Source organism: Nesoenas mayeri, assembly GCF_963082525.1.
Source record: "Nesoenas mayeri genome assembly, chromosome: 5".
NCBI lineage: Eukaryota > Metazoa > Chordata > Aves > Columbiformes > Columbidae > Nesoenas > Nesoenas mayeri.
In genome coordinates, this window is record NC_137548.1 from 35637115 (window position 1) to 35656226 (window position 19112).

Genomic DNA, 19112 nt, shown 5'->3' on the forward strand with positions numbered 1-19112 from the left:
AGACTTTCCCCAGGATCCTGAAATAAGTAATCTTCCCTTGATAACAGAATATACAGAGGTATATGCATTTATATATATAGTGAGCATCACCGGCATTTCCCCACCTCAACTCCTCTGCACTGCAGAACAAGCTCTGAGCCGGTCTCAGGAAGAAGGAAGGGGCCCAGGACCTTTTTCCAGCAGTCCATAGCTTGTCCTATGAATCACACAGCCTTTCTGTACACTGGTCCCACAGCTACACTTGCTCTGACGCATGTTCCCCTCTTCCTGGCCCATTTTTCTAACCTGCCTGCATGGGCTGGTAGGTTTAGCTGGCCCAGGCTCATCTCTTTCCTTCCACCAGCAGCACCCCCCCAACTCTCCCTCCAATAAGGGGTTTCTCCAGCTTCCTGCAAAGGAGCAACTTCCTTCTCCCAGCTTTGCTTAAGCAAACCAACATCCCAGGCTACTTCCAGCTGTAAGAATGGCCATATCAGGAGAACATACCTTATTGTGCATTAGATCACACCTGACAGGGACATGAAGCAGTCAAGGCCAGCCAATAGAGGGTCACTCCATGAGACAACACTTCTCCCCTCCACCCACCCATCTACAAGCAGCAGAATTCCTGGTGGGACAAAGATATGTGTCTCCTGCTGCCCAGCCTCTTTGCACGCGATGGAGATGGTGTTTCAGGCTAGGGAGGCAGCACCCCAGTAGTGGGTAAGGGATCGCTAGGAGCTAGAAGACTTGCTCTGGATGATAGGAACTAAATCAAAGTGCCAGAGCTTCAATTTAAGTATTCCAGCTGAACTCCTTAAATTTGATGGGAAGAATTGTGAGTTAAATACCATTTGTAAAACACTTTGGGATTCCTCCTGCATTTCAATGATCTGCCTGCTATAGCTGACTTTCACAAATGTTTAATCAACAGGACTGATAGGAGCAAACATCCGAAGTTTGAGTCATGTGCTGTCTGCAGTTGTGAGGTTACCAAAGCACTTGGCAGGATGAAGAGCGAAAGACGGACAAACTGCGTGTACAGGGCACTCGTGGTTCCTTTCTTCTGGGAAGCAGTGCCCTGCGTGTCCCAGCACAGTGCAGCACCTTGAAGCACAATATCCCAAAGCATGAATAGCAGCGATTTGCATCAAGGAGTGCTCTTCATCATATCCACAGGGCTATTTATGTCTGACTAAATATCCCTGAACCCCACCATACAGTGCTTTTAGCACATTAAATAATTACGAAGGGAGGCCCAAAGCAATGTTTTCAGACACCAGAGGTATGCCTACACTGCAGCCTCAAGGCATGACCAAAGACTTTGTAGCTCTGCAAGAGCTAGCTTTAATTACCTAGCTCAGGTACTGATAAGGTAGCACAGATTAGCTACTCAAATATTTAGTTTTCTTGGGCCAGTTTTCCATCCTATGGCAGACTGCTAGTTCTGGCAGATCCTGCCTAAACAAGCTGTACTCTACCATCTTCCTGATTCAGAAAGGCTGCTCAGCCTTTTACTTCTAGATCAATGATAGGAAACTGGTATACTGTGAGAACAAGTACAAAGCAATCCAAAAGTCCCACCATGCCACCAAGCTCTTCCCATTATCTCTTTTGTTGTTTTTTTTTCCTGAGCATGCTCCATAAGAACCTTGGGTGAAGTTTTGTGAAAGACAACCACAAGCAGGTTGCCCTTTCCATCCTTGGACTTGTGGATAATTTGATGTCTCTGTCTCCAGTGTGACGCATCTGATGCTTTCCATGGGTGCTGCATGTATGGCCAGCGTGCTGTTCGCAGATGTACCTGCAGGCTGAGGGGTTGTGGACCATCTGTCTGGCTGAATGGCCATAGCAGCTCTTCTACAAGGACCAGGGTGTTTGGGTGGCAAGGGCAGAGGGTGCAGTGGGACAGTTGGTGAGGGAAAAACTGCTGCTTCAGCATTCACAGGCTAAACCAGAGTAATAAATAACTATGATAAAGGGTTGAACTGGGGACTCCAAGTACCTATAACACGATAATGTTTGGAAACAAGCAGCCTCTGGAAGCACTGAGTAAACAGGTCAGAAGGTTCAGCGACTTCACATATTGGAGAGACTAAACATTGCACATTACAGAATGAGGAGGAGCCAGGTACCCCTCCTTGCTGCCAACCAACCAAAGGCCAACATGGCAGCGCAAGCCTCGTGCTAGTAGGGATTCAACACCAGGCCTTTCACAGCGGCCTGAGCACCTGCTATTGCTTCGTTATCAGAGCTTATTTTTCTGTATCTCCAGCTACCTTTGCTGAGGATCCAGCTGCCTCGGTTTTCTTGCACAGGCAGCAAGAAGCAGTTATTTGCTGGGTCAGCTTTAGATCCCTGGCTTCTCTGTGAATCTCTCACTGGGCTACTTCTATTCTCAAAGAGCCTTCTAAATAACATATACAGTTTCAAGCCAAAAGGGAATTATGCTGTCCAGGCAGCTGTGGTTTATTTGTGTCAAGGTGGGGGCACTAATGTGTATTTGGCCATTCGGAATCACAATTCTTTCAACGTCTTCTAAATCTCAGCTTCATCATTCCTACAGAAAAAGTGTCTGGTAACTATTCCAACAGCTTAACTATTCAATTGCTGGAATCAGTTTCCTCTTTCCCTGCTTTTGTGTACACATTTTTTTCTCCCAATACGTTAAAAAAAGCATATGTACTTAATTTCCCCCCCACTCAGGATCAATAAGACAAAACTTATAATTTTCATGTAGTAAAGAACTTTGATGTTTGAAAGTTGGGTGCAAGATTATTTCTTTGAAAAGCTGGTGTTTCTATGCTGCTATCATTTCTCCAACTAATATTTCCTTCTGTTCTCTAAATTTTCTTTCCTTAAAGAGTTCATTTTGTGGCCCTGCCAAGCTGTCTATATTTTCTTAAATTCTCATTTCCTCTGGCACACGTTTCTTGCTCATAGTTACAGTAACTAAAAAAAAAAAAAAAAAAGAAAAAAGACAGAAAAAAGAAAGATTTTGCACTGAGCCCAATTTCCAGGCTGTAATCTTCTTTTTTAATATTGCTTTACCACCCTCTTTATTCTCATGTTTCTGCTTGCTGCACATTTACCTGCTAGGTTTGGACACTATTAATTCACGTTATTTTCAGAACTGTTCAAAAAGAACTAAAGAAGCAGCATCTTGGTCTGATACCTTTTGTAAATTTCTATTCACGGTGCAAATGCTTAGTGTGTGCTTTGTTCTTGCTGGTTACTCAGGGTGCCTCATCTCTTCCCTCGTATACCTCACTCTGTTTTTCACAGCACCAGCATTTTTGTGTTACTCTGTCTCTTTTCTTCCTTCCTCCGTCCTCAATATAAAAGTGCATGTGTGTCTCATCAACACTTAAGGATAATTCCTGCAACGGATGCTGAGCTTTCTGGGAGAACCCATCACTACCTAGATCAGTGCTGAATCAGGGTTTCAATGCACCAGGTTAGATAGAAAGATGTTTTGTGACTCAAGATTTTTTGGGGTTACACGAGTTTTCCCTGCTTATGCAGGAAATGGCAGAAAAACAGTATTAGGAAGAAAGCAATGAAAGTAGCACTCCTTCTTTATGGAGCATTAACACCAAGAATGAAGTGGATGACCAAAGATTTAATTTATAATAGTACCAGGAGCAGCAATTTACCCCCAAATGCTTTCTGAAGTATTCTGAATCTCCACAATACTATGAAGAAATAAGTATTTTTCAGCCATTATTATTTACAGAGATAAAGTGAGTCATCAAGATGTTATTGCCCAGACTTTCAAAACAACAAGTTCATACTTTGTGCATTGAGTTCTCCATGTGTTTAGCATAATTGCAGACTTAATCACGGTAAGGATACACACACATACATGGGAGGCACAGTCAGGGACACTCCCATTTCCCCGAAAACCCTGCACCCGTGCCTGTGGTGGAGCTGGGAAAGACCTTTGCATCCAACTCTCTCAGGCCTCACAGGTCGAGACTTGTGCTGCCCTCCCTAATGTCACCTATAGCTAGGGCTCCTAGAAGAAGACTTTGCTTGTATCAGTCTCCTTCAGCGTGCAAGGAAAAGTAGTGACAAGGCAACATTATTTTCCTAGGAAAAATAAGAAGAGGAACATAACAAAACTGGCTGCATCAAACCAAGATTACCTGTGACAGAGCTGAGAGCAGACAAAGACACCCTTGAAGGGGAGCGGGTAGGTGAGCAATAGGAGGAGAAACAGGAGATCGTAATTTTTACACTTCATGTAAAATTGTCACTCTACTGGTCCTTTAGCATTAGAAAACCCTGGCATCCACCACACACTTCCTTCAGGCAAGGCAGCTTTCCCTCCCTGATGCCATCCTGTGAGGTCCCACTGTGAAAGGTACCAAATCACTGAGGCAGCTCCAGGGAAACTCAGATTTGTGGCAAAGGCAGAAGTGGAACTGGGTGAGCAAGCAACCAAGATGAGCTGAAAGACTGGATTCCTAGGAGCATCCAATGTGCCTGGGAAAAATAAAACACAGACAATGTCCAAGGTGCAAATATCAAGACCTCAGTACAAGAAAGAGCAAGTGGCAAGGAACTGCAGAGTGTCACAGGCAAAATGAGACCCTGCTGCCCCTTTGAAACCAAAGTGTGCAAGGAACACCCCTTTGCTCCTGGGATCTTTTTGACGCACATCACAGCTTGTTCTAGCAACTGAAACTTCAGAGCTGCCAGCTTTCAGCTGTTGCATTTTCAGTGCTGGTGGGAGGAGTGGTGCTCATAAAGCCTGGCCAGGGCTTGTTTACTTTCTGTCACGAAGAACTGCTTCTGTTAGGAAAGTCTGTCCCCATCAGCCTTCTCAAGCATTTTCAATAGGCTTTTCTGATCAAGAAATATTAGGAAAGAGGTCCAAGTGTCAGAGGTAAATCAAACTGCTCTACATAAAAGTGAAGGACATTTGTTTTTTTGTCTCCATTTTAATATCTTTTGCTCTGGTGATGAAGGAGCTGATTCTGTTTTCAATTTTACTTACTGTGTTGCTGAGTTGAACTGTTGCAGAGAGGAGATGCTACACTCCAAGCCAGGAATTACTTAGCAATAGCATCTCCTTTCAGAGACAAAGCTGGAAATCCCTTTAGGATTGGGTTAGAAAAGGTGGTAAAGCATCAAGAGAAGGCAAACATACCCAGCAAAGCCCCCCAAGGTGAATCCTCCTTGGCTACAAGCCTACAACACAAAGCTGTGCTCTGATGAAATCTATTACTTTACGAGCATAGTACCTCCACAGTTTTCTGAGTCAAACGTCCTTAAGCTATTTTCTTCTAACTTCATGATTTTTCTGCGTGTATTCAATACATTGCAAAGAAAGACCAAAATCCCAGTATGTAAGAGATTTGTGAGGGCACTTACGAGCAGATCTCAGGAGACACCCCAGGGAGCTGAGGTGAACCCTCCTGGGCAGAAATGCTTTGGTGGCTTTTGCAAGAAGATCTCTAGCAACAGTTTAAGGAGGACAGAGAATTACTGGAGGGAGTCCAGCAGAGGGCTGGCTACAAAGGTGATGAGGGGTCTGGAGCGTCTTTCTTATGAGGAGAGACTGAGAGTGCTGGGTCTGTTCAGCCTGGAGAAGGCTGAGAGAGGATCTTATTTATTCTTATAAATATCTCAAGGGTGGGTGTCAAGAGGATGGGACCAGACTGTTTTCAGTGGTGCCAATCAATAGGATGAGGGGCAATGGGCACAGACTGAAGCACCGGAGGTTCCAACTGATTATGAGGAGAAATTTCTTTACCTCGAGGGTACCAGAACACTGGAACAGGCTGCCTAGAGAGGTTGTGGAGTCTCCTTCTCTGGAGACATTCAAAATCCATCTGGACACATTCCTGTGTGATCTATTCCAGGTGTACCTGCTTTAGCAAGCAAGGTTGGGACTAGATGATCTCCAGAGGTCCCTTCCCACCCCAACCATTCTGTGATTCTGTGTGACTATACAGAGCTCTTCCTGAGAAGACCAAGTTTCTGGTATATTCAGAGATCTTGATGGGGAGTGAAAGCTTTTGATAACTCTATAGGAACTTGGCGTCCGTGCGTTTTTCTCTCTCTCTCTGGATAAAGTCTTGGCAGCCACTCCAAGTCTATTTTAAACAAAGCCAATGATTTCTGGAGAGATGGAAAACACATGAAGGGCATAATGAAAAACAAGCAGAAAACCTGAGTGCAGGATAGAGGGAAACAAGAGTGATAAAGAACACTGTTTCCTTCACAGGCAGGCAGGCAGGGTGATGTCCCCTTCACCACATACCACCAAACCAGGGCTTCTCTCTAGACTGCCATCACGGGCCCTGCTCAAAACTCAGAGCTTCTCTCTGCTGAGCTCCCCTCCCCTTGCTGGAGACCCGTGCTCCATGTCCCATGTCCTGAGCACCCAAATGCTGCTGGTGGCAGGAGGTGGCAGTCATGGCAGAAAAAGGGGAGCAGGAGACACAAACAGCAACGCAAAAGCCAGGTCCATTACAAAAACTCCGGTACCCAAAACAAAAATAAGTTATCTACAAAGAATGTAATTATGGTCAAAGCCATACATCTGACATAGGGCCAAGAGAGGACTGTTTACAACTGTCAGTACGTAGAGAGATGAACCTGTAATTTATGTATGCTGAAACATTATAATTTCTGATCCAGAAGCCTCCTTTCCTGTTGAAAAGCTTGGTAACTAAGCCTTAGCCACTTGGATCATGTGGGTTATCCATGCAAATCCTTTTACTAAGCTCAGTTTAAAACATTACATATGTGTATAGTGCAACCAGTGGGACACATCTTGGCTCGGTGACCTGTCCCTCCTGCCCCTGTCACAAAGCACTCCCAGGTTCCTCCCCATCATACCTAGCGTCCAAGGTAGCCTTGATTTAGCCCAGGCTTGGATTGCCTAAAATTCCCTGTCCCTTGCCCTTGGGAGAAGTAGCGCCTGCAAAGGACCCTTGTGCTCTTGCCTACCACACGTCCCTGCCAAGACTCATCTCCCCTCACCCAGGGGCACCAGGGTCCCTCCAACAGGCCAATAACACAGACAAGCAACTAATACAGCCTCACGTCAGTCTTTAGGTCCAGCCTACACAATCCATATGATCAAATGCCTCCATCACTTCCCATATGCATGGAAGATTGCTGTTACATGCTGGGTAGTCTCTGTTTGCACTGTAACCTCTCTGGAACAGGGAGGCTATCTTTGCTTTGTTTTGGAAGGCACCCAACTTGCTCTCAAGCATTCAACAAGCAGTCAAGAAATGATTCAGATGGAGAAGCAGAAACATAACTTGCCTGGGCTTGACAGTACTTCTTTATCAGTTCCCTGTTCAAATCAAATTAGGCTGGCAATGACCACAAGTAGAGACTGTCTGGAGAGTGTTTGGTAGCCCCCAAAAGCTGTTGCTGTTTTGTTCTTTTGGTACAATCTTTCAGGAGATGTCCACAATTAAAAAAAAAATAAAAATCCTATCACATCTGCTACTTGCTGGTATCCTTAGAAGCCATCCCAAAAGACAGATCAAGGACTGAATAAGCACGAAAATTTCAGAGAGAGGATTAGATGAAGGATAAGATATAATAGGTTTGGCAACACTAGAACCTACCACAAATTTAAAAATTGTGAGTCACTCAAAAGAAACCCCAAACAAAACCTACACTAAAAAATAAGACTAGAAAATGCTTTTAGGAATCCTTTTCCTGTTTTGTCCTGCCTTTCTAGTTCCAATTCTACCTGCCCACTCCTTGGGTTCCTGTCAGTTTACTAACATTGCCAAGGCTCCAAAATGTCTTGCAAGTAAGACAGCTTTGTTGAAAACTGAACATCAGAAATCTTCCTGCTATTCTTGGCTCTGGGAGCAGATTGTGGTCTAGTGGTTATAAGCATCATGGCCAGCTGAAACACACCCATGTTTGGGTCATCTGCAAGACATGAACCAGGGATGTCTGGTTACAAGATCATGAATTTCCAACCTTAGGGCTAACGAATCAGATGCTAACACAGAAGTAGGAACAAGGTCAAATTGCTTCACGAAGTTCTCTTGTAGAAGGGTGACAACATGGATTGTAGAAGGTCCTAATTTGGGATTTCCTTTTAAAAGGCTATGTGGCAAGTAGCTGAGATGTAGTTCTGTGGATTAGACAGCTGGGTCCCATTCCAAGCATTGCTCAAAGTGTTCTCGAGTCTCCTAGCTGCAAAGCAGACCATTAACCCTCCAAAGACTTAATTTAGGACTCAGTATGCTGAGAGACAGTCAGCATAGGTCCTGTAACTGCAACTACAGCTGACAAGGCTCTGCCCAGACCTACATCTTTCAATATTTTTTTTTCCCCGATAACTGTCAGGAGGTAAAAATTGTATCATGGAAATTCCTGCAGGAAGAGACAAAACCACATTCTTTATGACAGCTGACAACGTGGAGGTAGCACAAGGTTTGTGCTTGAGCTGTCTGTACTGTGTTTACCTGAAGATAAACTGAAGTCTCCAGACTTCTCACTGATATTCCCACTCATCATTAAGTTTAAAAAAAATGGTATCAAAAAGGTAGAGCACCTTTCTGTATGTGTTTTAAGGGCACAGATTGTAAAATCAGGAAGTGATGACCCATTTTTAAACCCACTTAGGGCATGCTTTTACTCTATATAGAGCACACATTCCTCCACCTCCTCTGGTAAATGTACAGAAAAGTGTTGAACCTTTCAGTACAGCCAATTAATCACTAGTTGGCAAGATGAAGAAGTGCTCTGGACAAGTACCAACTCAAAAAAAAATGAGACGTTAGATACCATATCTTATCGCAGACAAAGAAGTGCAATGCACAGAAGTAATGTCCCATTATAGAACTGTGTCTATCCTGAGGTTAACAAAATGCACTACACTATTTTGCACAAAGACAAAGGGAAGTGAACATCCTAACTCTGAACTTGTGCAACACCCAACTTTTAGGTGCCTGGCTGCTCCATCAGCTTCACCGCCCTGAACTGGGCACCTGAGCTGCGCCTCAGGCTATGTTAGAAACAGCAGATGTCTAAGAGCAGAGGCCACCCAGGCTGGTATCCTCAGTGGGAAGCCAGCTGGGAGGGCCACTGGGGCACAGAGAAAATGTTCAATAAAACACTTCTCTCCAGACTTTGAACACCTCACAAGGAAGCATCCCTCAATCTGGTTTGAAGAATGAACCACCAAATTCAACTGTTTGTAAACAGGCACACAGATTTCACATTCACACCATGGTTTTGCTAGCTCTGAGACGGTCATATTCACTCTCTTTTCCTGCTTTCTGGCTGCAAAATATCTAAGTGTTATAGCTTCAACAGGAGGGGTTCAGAGCAACACACCTTGACCAGTCACACGTGTAGGCACTGCTCTGGGAGCAGAGAGCACCAGGCTCAGATCCCGTCTGGCAGCATATGATGACTCTGGATGACTGCTCAAACGTGAGTTACTGGTGGAGAGCAGAGAAAGAATTGCCCTCCCCTGCACCTTTGTGAACCCTGCTTTGGTGGCGTGCTCTGAAACAGGCTACCCCAACGGATCTCTCAAATGAGAGAGGCAGAAAAGCACCAGCTTCATAGACCACATGGGACTTGGGCATGGGATTGGTCCTGAGACATTCAACACCTCCAGCAGATTTTTATGTTTTGGGGGAACTTGAATGTGAAAAACGCTTCCAGAGTTAGGCAGCAGCTGGATGAGACTGTGGGTGCAGACTTCAATGCCAAAGGGACAGACAAGCACCTATGCCCCTTGTTGGATTTAATTTTGCACCCTGTGTTACAGGAGAGCTTAACAATCAGGAGTAATAATTCCCTTGCCCATCTTCCTCCTTTTTCTGTCATATCCACTTTGATAAGTGCCAAATTGCTTGACTGACTCCAAGCACCTTTAACTGAAGATCACAACACAGTAGGATATCAGCAATTGCAAGCCACATCTGCCCTGTCAAAAAGATCTGCTGTAGATGTGAGCTGTGGGAACCCCCTCCAGCAAGGGGAACTCACCCAGGCCAACTGCATGGGCAGTTGGTGCGAAGCCAGGTGATCAGCTTCGGTTCTTCTTTTCCAAAGGGCAAGTGAACTACTGCAGTGGGAGTGAGGATGTTTTGTTTCTGTGAGTGAGACTACCTGAAGGAAAAGTGCCTAGTTCAGGTGCAGGCATAGAATCATAGAGTCATAGAATAGTTTGGTTCGGAAGGGGCCTTCAAAGGTCATTTAGTCCAACTCCCTGCAATGAGCAGGGACATCTTCAACTAGATCAGGTTGCTCAGAGCCCTGTCCAGCCTGGCCTTGAATGTTTCCAACAACTTCTCTGGGCAACCTGTGCCAGTGTTTTACCACCCTCATTGTATGGACCACATAACGTCAGCTTCAAATAACAGCTTATATAATTAAACATTTCTTTTTTCTGATAAATCCCTGAATGATTAAGTATGTGTTCATGTTTGGGCACCACTCAAAGCACTGGTTGGTTTCCCCTATTATCTGCTCCCAAGAACCATGACTCACCATCATACAGGGAAGGAAATGAAGGGAAATGCTTTACTACATCTGACTTTGCAGCAATGAATGTCATGTTGTTGTTGTTACTAGTGTAACCCCAGGCAGGGATACTGCCATGGAGGGACACGGTTGTGGCTGCCAGGCTGGTGGTACTTGGGTGGTGGAGCCAGGTTGCTGCTCCCAGGACATATGTACCAAATCATCCTGCTGGAGCCTCGACTCTGAATCCCACAAGCTCCTGGCCCCCCAGCAGGGGCTACTGCCAGCAGGCAGGGGTGCTGGGCACTGCCAAAAGCCTGAAAAATATCCTGGGTTAGTACAGCTGGTTTTCCATTTTCAGACCCTCACTGAAGTCTTTGGTGGTCCCACTCAGAAAGGGGATGAGGGCAGCAATGTAGGGCTGGGTGGCAATGCTAACCAAACCTTGCTCTGCTGCACCATGCCAGCTCTGGGGACAGAGGCTTGTGCCAAGGGGGAAGGCAGAGCTTTCCCCAAAAGCCAGCTGCAAGTACATTGAAGTCAGCAGGAGCTTTTGCTGAGGAGTTCAGTGAGCTCTGGAATGCATTAGTTATAGAAATGACTTTGGTAAGGTTTCTTTGCAAAGTGACACAAGGACGTGCAACTAGGGTATTGGAATATAATTAAGAGAGAAAGAAGTTAGGATGGATATCGGGGAAAACCTTTTGTCAGAGAGATTTATTAGTAGGTACAGCAGTCTCCCGAGGGAAATGGTAGAAAGACATTCACTTGGGATATTTAAAATTAGACTAATGAATGTGCCAGCAAATGTTCTATGGGGAATGTGCTCGCACTGACAGGCAAAATGAGCTCTGTGACCCCATCCTGTAGGAGCAGGGCTGTGTGCAAGCCTTCCCTGTGCCAAGGGGAGCGGTGCGGGGAGTGTCGGCACGCTGCCGCCCCGGCACTGCACATGACGGACAGGGTCACAGGGAAGACCTTTCGGGAAGACACTGAAATCCTTTTTATAATAACAGGATCTCAGCACCTTCTTGCCGAATGATGAGAGGGAAGGGCGGGTGCTGCCTGGGACCGCACCTGCTGAGACCCAGTCAGGAGAGCAGCAGCCCCTCATGGAGAACTGCACCTCGCTCCCAGCACGCTCTTCAGCCAGTTGTGCTTGCAGAGAAGTAAACCTGGCTCCAGCTTGACAACCTGTCTTCAGCCACCTGCAAAAAAAGTTGTCCCACTTTGTGAGTTAACAGCATTCCTGCCGCTTTCCCTCATGTTCCCAAACCCTTCGCTGCTCGCCCTGTTTGCTGCGGGTGGGAGGTCTCCTTAGGAAGAGCCATTTTCTCAGGGCCCCGCTTAGCAGTCGTGGCACTAAGGCTGTTAGCAAAGGTGCCCAAAAATGGGAATTTCTCAGCGTTGTGGGTGACCCTGCTGTTCTACACTCACTGCTGGCACAGTGGAGAGTCGTGGTCCAGGCCAATCGCCATGACCAGCCCTGGAATATTAACATAAGCCCCACTCCCCTACCTGTGCCCTTTCAGTCTTGGACTGAGTTGGCATGTCCCAATAGCACAGTGGCCTGCTACAACAAATCACCTACAGTAGTTTTAAAAGGTGGTAAATTAAAATGATTGAAACAAGCCATTTCTTTGCAGATTCCATTAACTTTTCCTGGCTGTTTACTTCTGTTGAAATTTTTGCAAAAACTCGTAGTATTATAAGAAGTCAAGCCTCTTTGTCCTCTTATTAAGAGCTAACTGTCTCCATGAAAACATAGTTTCATGATTGTTGCTGTCGTGATCTGAGCAGCAGACGTAAACAGGGTCATCTCCAGCCATAGTGGGTGGATGTTTAGTTTATAGCGCTGAGGTTAAGAGTGAAAGCGTGTGACTAAGAGCAGAAAACAGAGAAGCCTTTGTATACATCAAGAGCCCTGAGGCAAAACACAGAGAAGGAGAATGCTGACACAGACTTTAATAGAGAAAGAAAAGAGTCCATTATGAACGTTACAGAGAACATAATTCATTTAAGAGAAATCAAGATTTAAAGGACTTATAGAGAGGAATATGAATACTGACATCAGCGGGTCACGCCTGGCAGTTTGTTGTTGGGCTCTGTACGTGTGTTGTGGTACTGCGCATCACGTCAGGTGGAAGGCAACTCGCTGCCAGACATTACCATCCACTCTTCGCTAGATTCCTGTTGGAAACAGGTTTCTTTCAGTTCAAGCCTTTCAACAGGAATGAGCGATATCCACCATGAAGCAACTGCAGCTCTTGCATTTTAACACCAAACTCTCAAAACTGGCAAAAATTACTCTCAGAACCTTTTTTCCTTCCCAAACCCCATCTATCCATAAATAGAAAAGAGAAGGGAGGGCGGGGAAAGGAAGAAATGGGCTGAATTATTCCTGAGTGACTCAGGTATGACAGTGCAAGGAGAAAGCTGGTTAGCAGAACTGCTTCCAAGCTTGTGTACATGTTGCAGAGACTAAGGACCAGCATATTTACTGCACCATAAAACAATGGTACGAGTGCTTGAAAAATGTTCCCCAAACCATATACTACAGTGGCTTCTAAACTTCAGCAGCCAGAGCCATGAAAATAGAGTGCTTTGTGCAGTAGCTTGCGCAACCAAAGAACTTTCTTGTCCTCCGAGTGCTTTATTATTTTTAACGAGACAGGCTGAGCACTTCTTGATAAACATTTTTTCCTTGAAGCAGTAATCCTACTTAAACTTTTTACCTTGTCCCTACAGCATACCCCTAGGAAGTTAATAACAAAACTCATTTTCCCTTAAAGTGCTAGTCATGTTAGTAGAGAAAGTGAGGGACATGTTGTGATTGCCATGGAAGGGGCCACGGCTGGAAATAAACTGAAAGTGCCCTGTTAGTATGCAGGCTTAGTATTTCAAGAACAAAGCTTTTCTGCAGTGCATTTTCTGGGCCATCTAGTTTCTTTCAAACTACCAAAAAAAAAAAAGTATTGATGTCTGTTGTAGTAGGAATGTTCCAGCCTGTAGCGTTTGGTCCTGATGCCCAACCCTGACAAGGTTTCTGTACACCCTGAGTCTGCTTTGCCATGGCCAGGTGACAGACAGCCCAGGTCATGACAGAGCCACACCAAAGAGCCAAGATAAATCCAGGAGAGCTCGGAGGAAGGGAGACTGTCCACATATCTGTGCACCTGCCTTTTTTTTGAGCAAGGTACCATGCATCCTGCAGCTTTGGCAAGTGCTTCTGCGGTAGCATTACCAACTGCCCATTTTTAAAAGCTGTTCTTCTCTTTGATACAGGAATTATTGAAGCTTTTAACAGGGAGAGTTTAACGGTGAGAATTTATCCACATGAGGAAATTCAGAGCCAGCCCTTCCATCCAAATCAATCTCACTTCTGTCCCCTTGTATCAGTGTGTTACAACAGGCCCTTTCACGGTCACATGAGGCTGGCCAGGGGACACACTTCTCACTAGATCTAATACAATGAAAAGAAAAACTGTCTTTTTCCCCCTGTGGTCTTAGATGCACATGTGGCTTTTCATACCACACACATCATGTGTTCTTGGAATGAAAGGCCCTTTTGTAACATGCTTACACCAGCCGAGGCAACTTAACATCGGGTAGGATTGTTAACTGGGTTCCCTAGAGCCTCCCATGAAGACTGTACCAGCAGCATCACACTGGAGGAGGAATGTGGCTGAAGGAATTATAAATAATTATAAATTATTCACAATACACACATCACCATTTCTGCTCCACTCAGGTTAACTACCTTTACTTTGTGAAGGCAGTTTTTATCTTTCTCTATGGAAACAGAATAAAACTTCAGGACGGGCCTGATGATTACCAAAACTCGTGTCTTGCTGTTGCTTGGGATGGCCAAAACATTTTCATGTCTGTATTTGAGGGGGTCATTAGCACTTTACAAAGCCACAGCCACCTTCCTCCACTGCCTTTATGTCAGGAGACCAGTGAGACCCGTATTTCCCTAGCAGGATGACCATGCAATGAGTATTTATCCTCAAGGCCTGAGTGCCTTTGAATCCACTTGCACAGGCAGCCATCAATCAAAGGTCACACTTCGCAAATTTGGAGAATGCATCCTATGTATGTCTTGAGAGATGTTCCTGATCTGAAGCAGCAAGTTAACTGTGCATCTCCAAGTAGCAGCAGTTCTCTATCCAAGCATGAGAATATACCTCCTTGAAAGAAAATCTTGTCTTTCTCACAGGGCCTGGTGTTAGGGTGCATATAAAAGGATCTACCAGATATTTTTAAAGTTGAACAACCCAAATCGTATCACTGATTTGGGTAACTCCAGAACAGGCCAGCTGTGTAAATGCCCTCCATCCGTTAAAAAAATAACACAAAGAACACAGACAAATAATTTTACAATTTTATTAAAAATTGTACCAGTTATTAGAAAAAAAAAAAAAAATTCCAAGTATTAAAGTATTAAAAAGCACCAAAGAAAGAAAGCACAAAGCAAATATACTGCACAGATACAAAAAAAAGGAGCTCTGCCCAGTCATCATTTGTACAGGCAGGAGTCCTGGAGGCACACAACCAGGATAAACAAAATGCTACATTCTCACTGGGTCTCAGTCCATGGCGAAGAAGGTGTGTGCACTTCAGGACTAGTCCAGACAGAAATCTCACAGGAGAGCATCGGGTTTACTTCTGCAGCAGGACAGTATCATATTCAGAACTCATGGGGAAACCCTCCACTGAGGGAAAGTTAAATTAAATACATTGCAAATTCTAGCTCACCTTGCCTCTATGGTTTTCCAGATGAAGAACTCTGAAGTCTTTAAAAAAAAAAAATCCCACCAAAAAGTAGAAAAGTCATGCAGGACAGGGAGGGAGAAAATGTGAATCTGTATTTCACAGTATTCTCATCAGTGAATTTTACCTAGGAATGCGGGAGACTGTACTACACACCACTGAAGAGAACAGAAGAGACACTGATCAGTTTTACAAAAAAACCCCAACAGTCTAGACATCCAAACTCAAATTTAGTGGCAGGATTTTCCAGTGCACCCAGTGGAAACAGACATACAAATCCCTTGGGCTGTTCTAAGATTTCCCTTTTACAAGCCTAACTTCTGAGTTTTATTTAAGGAGATACTGACAATGTCATCGTCTTTCCATCACACCAGTCTCTCCCTGTTTTGTTATCAAACTTTCCTTTCAGAATAGTCTGATCAAAGCCGGAGCTGAGGAATCTGTGACGATGCTCTCCTGGAGCTGTGTCCACAAAGTGGGGAGACTCCTTTAGATTTAAGAATAACTTTATACATGCAAAATTTCCAGAATAGATTTTAAAAACAGCTTAAGAATCTACCCTTCCCACCCATCCATTCCCCAAAGGCAGCAAAGAGTCTGAAGACAGAACTGAAACATGGCTTTAAAAAACAGCCCACAGACATTAGGTTTCGCTTCCCAGAAACCAACTTCCAGCATGGGATTCACAGGAAGGGACCCTCCTTTCTGTGGCTAAGGGGGAAGGTCAGGCACGTGGAAGAAAGAAGGGGTAGGGGATGTCAGACTGCACTCAGTTTAAGAACACGCACACACACACGCACACACGCACACAATTACATTCCAGTGCATTTGATGTGTTTGGTCTTTTCTGCTTTTCCTGGTGGAGAAGAACTGAGCTGTGTAACACCTGTGTGAACACATGCAAATCAAAGAAACAGAGACCACTGAAGTCTTTAGGAACTGTAAAAGATTGTCCTGGGATCTTTTATCAATTCCTTGAGGTATTTCTTCTTGCTAAAACAATCAAAGGCAACAGGCAGGCATTTTTGCAAATGACCACAAATGCCAATTTGAAAGACAGACTCTTTTGAAGGACATTATTAAAAATCTTCGTTGTCAAATTATGCTAATACTCGATAGTACTTGGTCAATGTGCAGAGCTCCCAAGAATGTGAAGGAGCATCCCAGGGTACTTTTACTAATACTCCCGCAGTAAATATTGCTGGTAAAACAAGGCAAGACCTCCACATATCTGCATTCTTGTTTGATCCTAGCACATATGCCGACTGCTGTCCTTGTTTTGCCCTTTAAAAACACCCTCAATAGCACACCATTCAGCATGTCACAGTCTCACCATTCCCACAGCCTCAGCAGAGATATGGGTCAGGACCAGCAGTGGAAGGGTGGAATTCATAGTAGGGTTGAGGGGGTCACATTGCAACAACTGCCTCAAGTAATTTTGCTTTTTCATTAAAAAAAGGCTCTTCTTCCTAGTCTACTAATGGGTAGAATATGCAGTTTCCCAGAAGACTGCCAAGCCCCACACTGAATGATGTTCAACCTTGGGTACAGCTTCAGTGACTGCCATGGAGCAGCTCCAGGACTAGACCTCATATGCACACATCACCTATACCTTTACTCCAGGCTTGACAGGACAAAGCAAATGGCTGGTAGAAAGAAAGATGTCTTTGCAATCACCCTTTCCACATCAGGAAAGACTGAGTTCCTTGCCTCTATTCCCTTGTTGATACACAGCTCCAAAGCAAAGGCTGATAGGAAGTTTCTTTCAGGACTCATCTAACAAGAGTTTAGCCAACAAGCATTTAATAACAACCGACTATTTAAATGGAGATATGTGATCAGTTACGCAGGAATTCAGTGCTACCAGGGATTATCAGCACCCTGGGAGAAGGCTGTGGTCCCACACAGAGATCCAACAGCAAGCCTTTCCGTGCAATCCATCCTCTCCCCTGCCTTTGTTGTGTCCTCTTTACGGCAGTTTGCAGCTACCCCGGGCAGTCACTTTGTGATTACTGGCTCAGCTTTTAAGAACTGCAGGAAACAAAAACTAACTATTGCCTACTAGCACCAGGCTTACTGGATCCAGGGATGGGCAGGTTACATGATATTAGGAAGGGTGGGATGCTGGGAAGGGCTAGGAAGAACTCTGTCCCTCAAGGAAAGAGAACTGAGGTCTGAAGCCATTTTGGAGATCTGGGGAAGGCATGTAAGATACTCTAAGGCTGCTGGTACCATCAGCAGCAGCTCAAGCTCTTCTTAAGAATTGCTCATTAAAAATAGGAATATGTTTTAGGAGAAAGATCTGACTGTTCTTTCTAAATTGTTATACTGTAGCTTTACAACACAGAGAGAAACAGCATCCCATTCCTTTCACCAAGACAAACTAATATCTACAAACCCAAGCATAATCCTTCACCAGCAAGACTTAAACCATGTTCCTTAGAATTGTTTCCCCAAACAGTCAACCTATATCTGTGGCCACACTGCAATAGCTATCCTGCAGGGAAGATCTCCTCAGGGTGTGCTCAAGAGGCCTTGCTAACATGGACAGGTGACAGATCCTCAGGTGCTGTGCATCTGTGTATTTGTTGATAAAACATGTGACATCTTCCTACTGTTTCCACAAGTAGGTGAGACTGTGAGTATGAAGTAGCTGCTTTTCGCTAATCCATACGAAGCAAAATAAGACTTTTGGGTTGACAGAGCATATTTCCTTTCTCCAAGATATGCAGATATAGAATATAATTAAAATATATTATCAGTGGTTGTAAATCTCTGGCACCAGTAACCAACAAACATATTGGAGGAAGTCAGCCTTTGTCTAGCATTAGCTCTATGTCTCCAATGAAGTATTGTTGTTCAAGGAGATTTTAACTTGAGACCCTGGCATGACCAATTTTGATAAGTCTGTTGTTACAGCGGGAAATACGGACTAGCAAAGATGTGACTTTCCCTGAGCCAAATGACTCTATTGAGGCAGGCAGCCTGACTGAGGAACTGTTTCAGATACTTGTTTCTCCATGTTAAGAGTCTGACCCTACATAAACTGGTTGGGTCGCAACACCAGAAAGTGTCAGTACCAGATCTATCTTTCCAGCTTATGCATCCAGAGAACAGGCCTTGTTGGCCTGTTTGGCAGTCAAGTCAAGGCAGAGGGGAAGGGGAAAGCTCACAATGTTTTTTAAGCATCAGATGAGATGCACTTGCTGAATTTTTAATATTTTCTGATTTAAGAGTCTTCTCCTTAACATCCAGGTTCTCAGGGGTCCCCAACTCAGTCTGCGCTTGTACTACACCTCAGGCTTTCCCCCCATTTAAGTCCTTGTTCTCCGATGACCAGCATTCACTCCAAGCAGACTGTGCACCGCAAGTCTGAGCAGCCTTGCCTCTGTCAGAGGGGCAGAATGGCTTGCCATGCCACTGCAGCACAGCCAGCAACAGGTATCACTTCTGTCCCTCTGGGTAACTTTGTAGTGCACATGCTTAAAAAGACAACACAAAAACAAAACCAAGCCCCCTGCTAAGAAAAACCTCCCGCCCTCCCTCTCCATGAAACCCACCCTCCAAAATACTACTTGAGATTCATTTACATGAATTATTAACCATCATGGATGAACATATTACTCTGGCTTTAGCCAGAAAAATAACATCAGAGGAGGAAAAAGCTTTTCTCACATAAACTCTCCTTATTTTGAAAGAAAGTGAATGTGAATATATGCAAGCGAAAAAGGCTCGTGGACCTCCTTCAGGGAGCTAAAGCACATTTTGCCACAGTAGAGCAGGATGCAAATCAAGAGAATGGGGTTGGGAGAGAGGGAGAAAGTCCAGATTTAACTCTGTTTAGCAAATTGTTACCAGACACTAGGGTGCAATGATGAGATTACACAAAT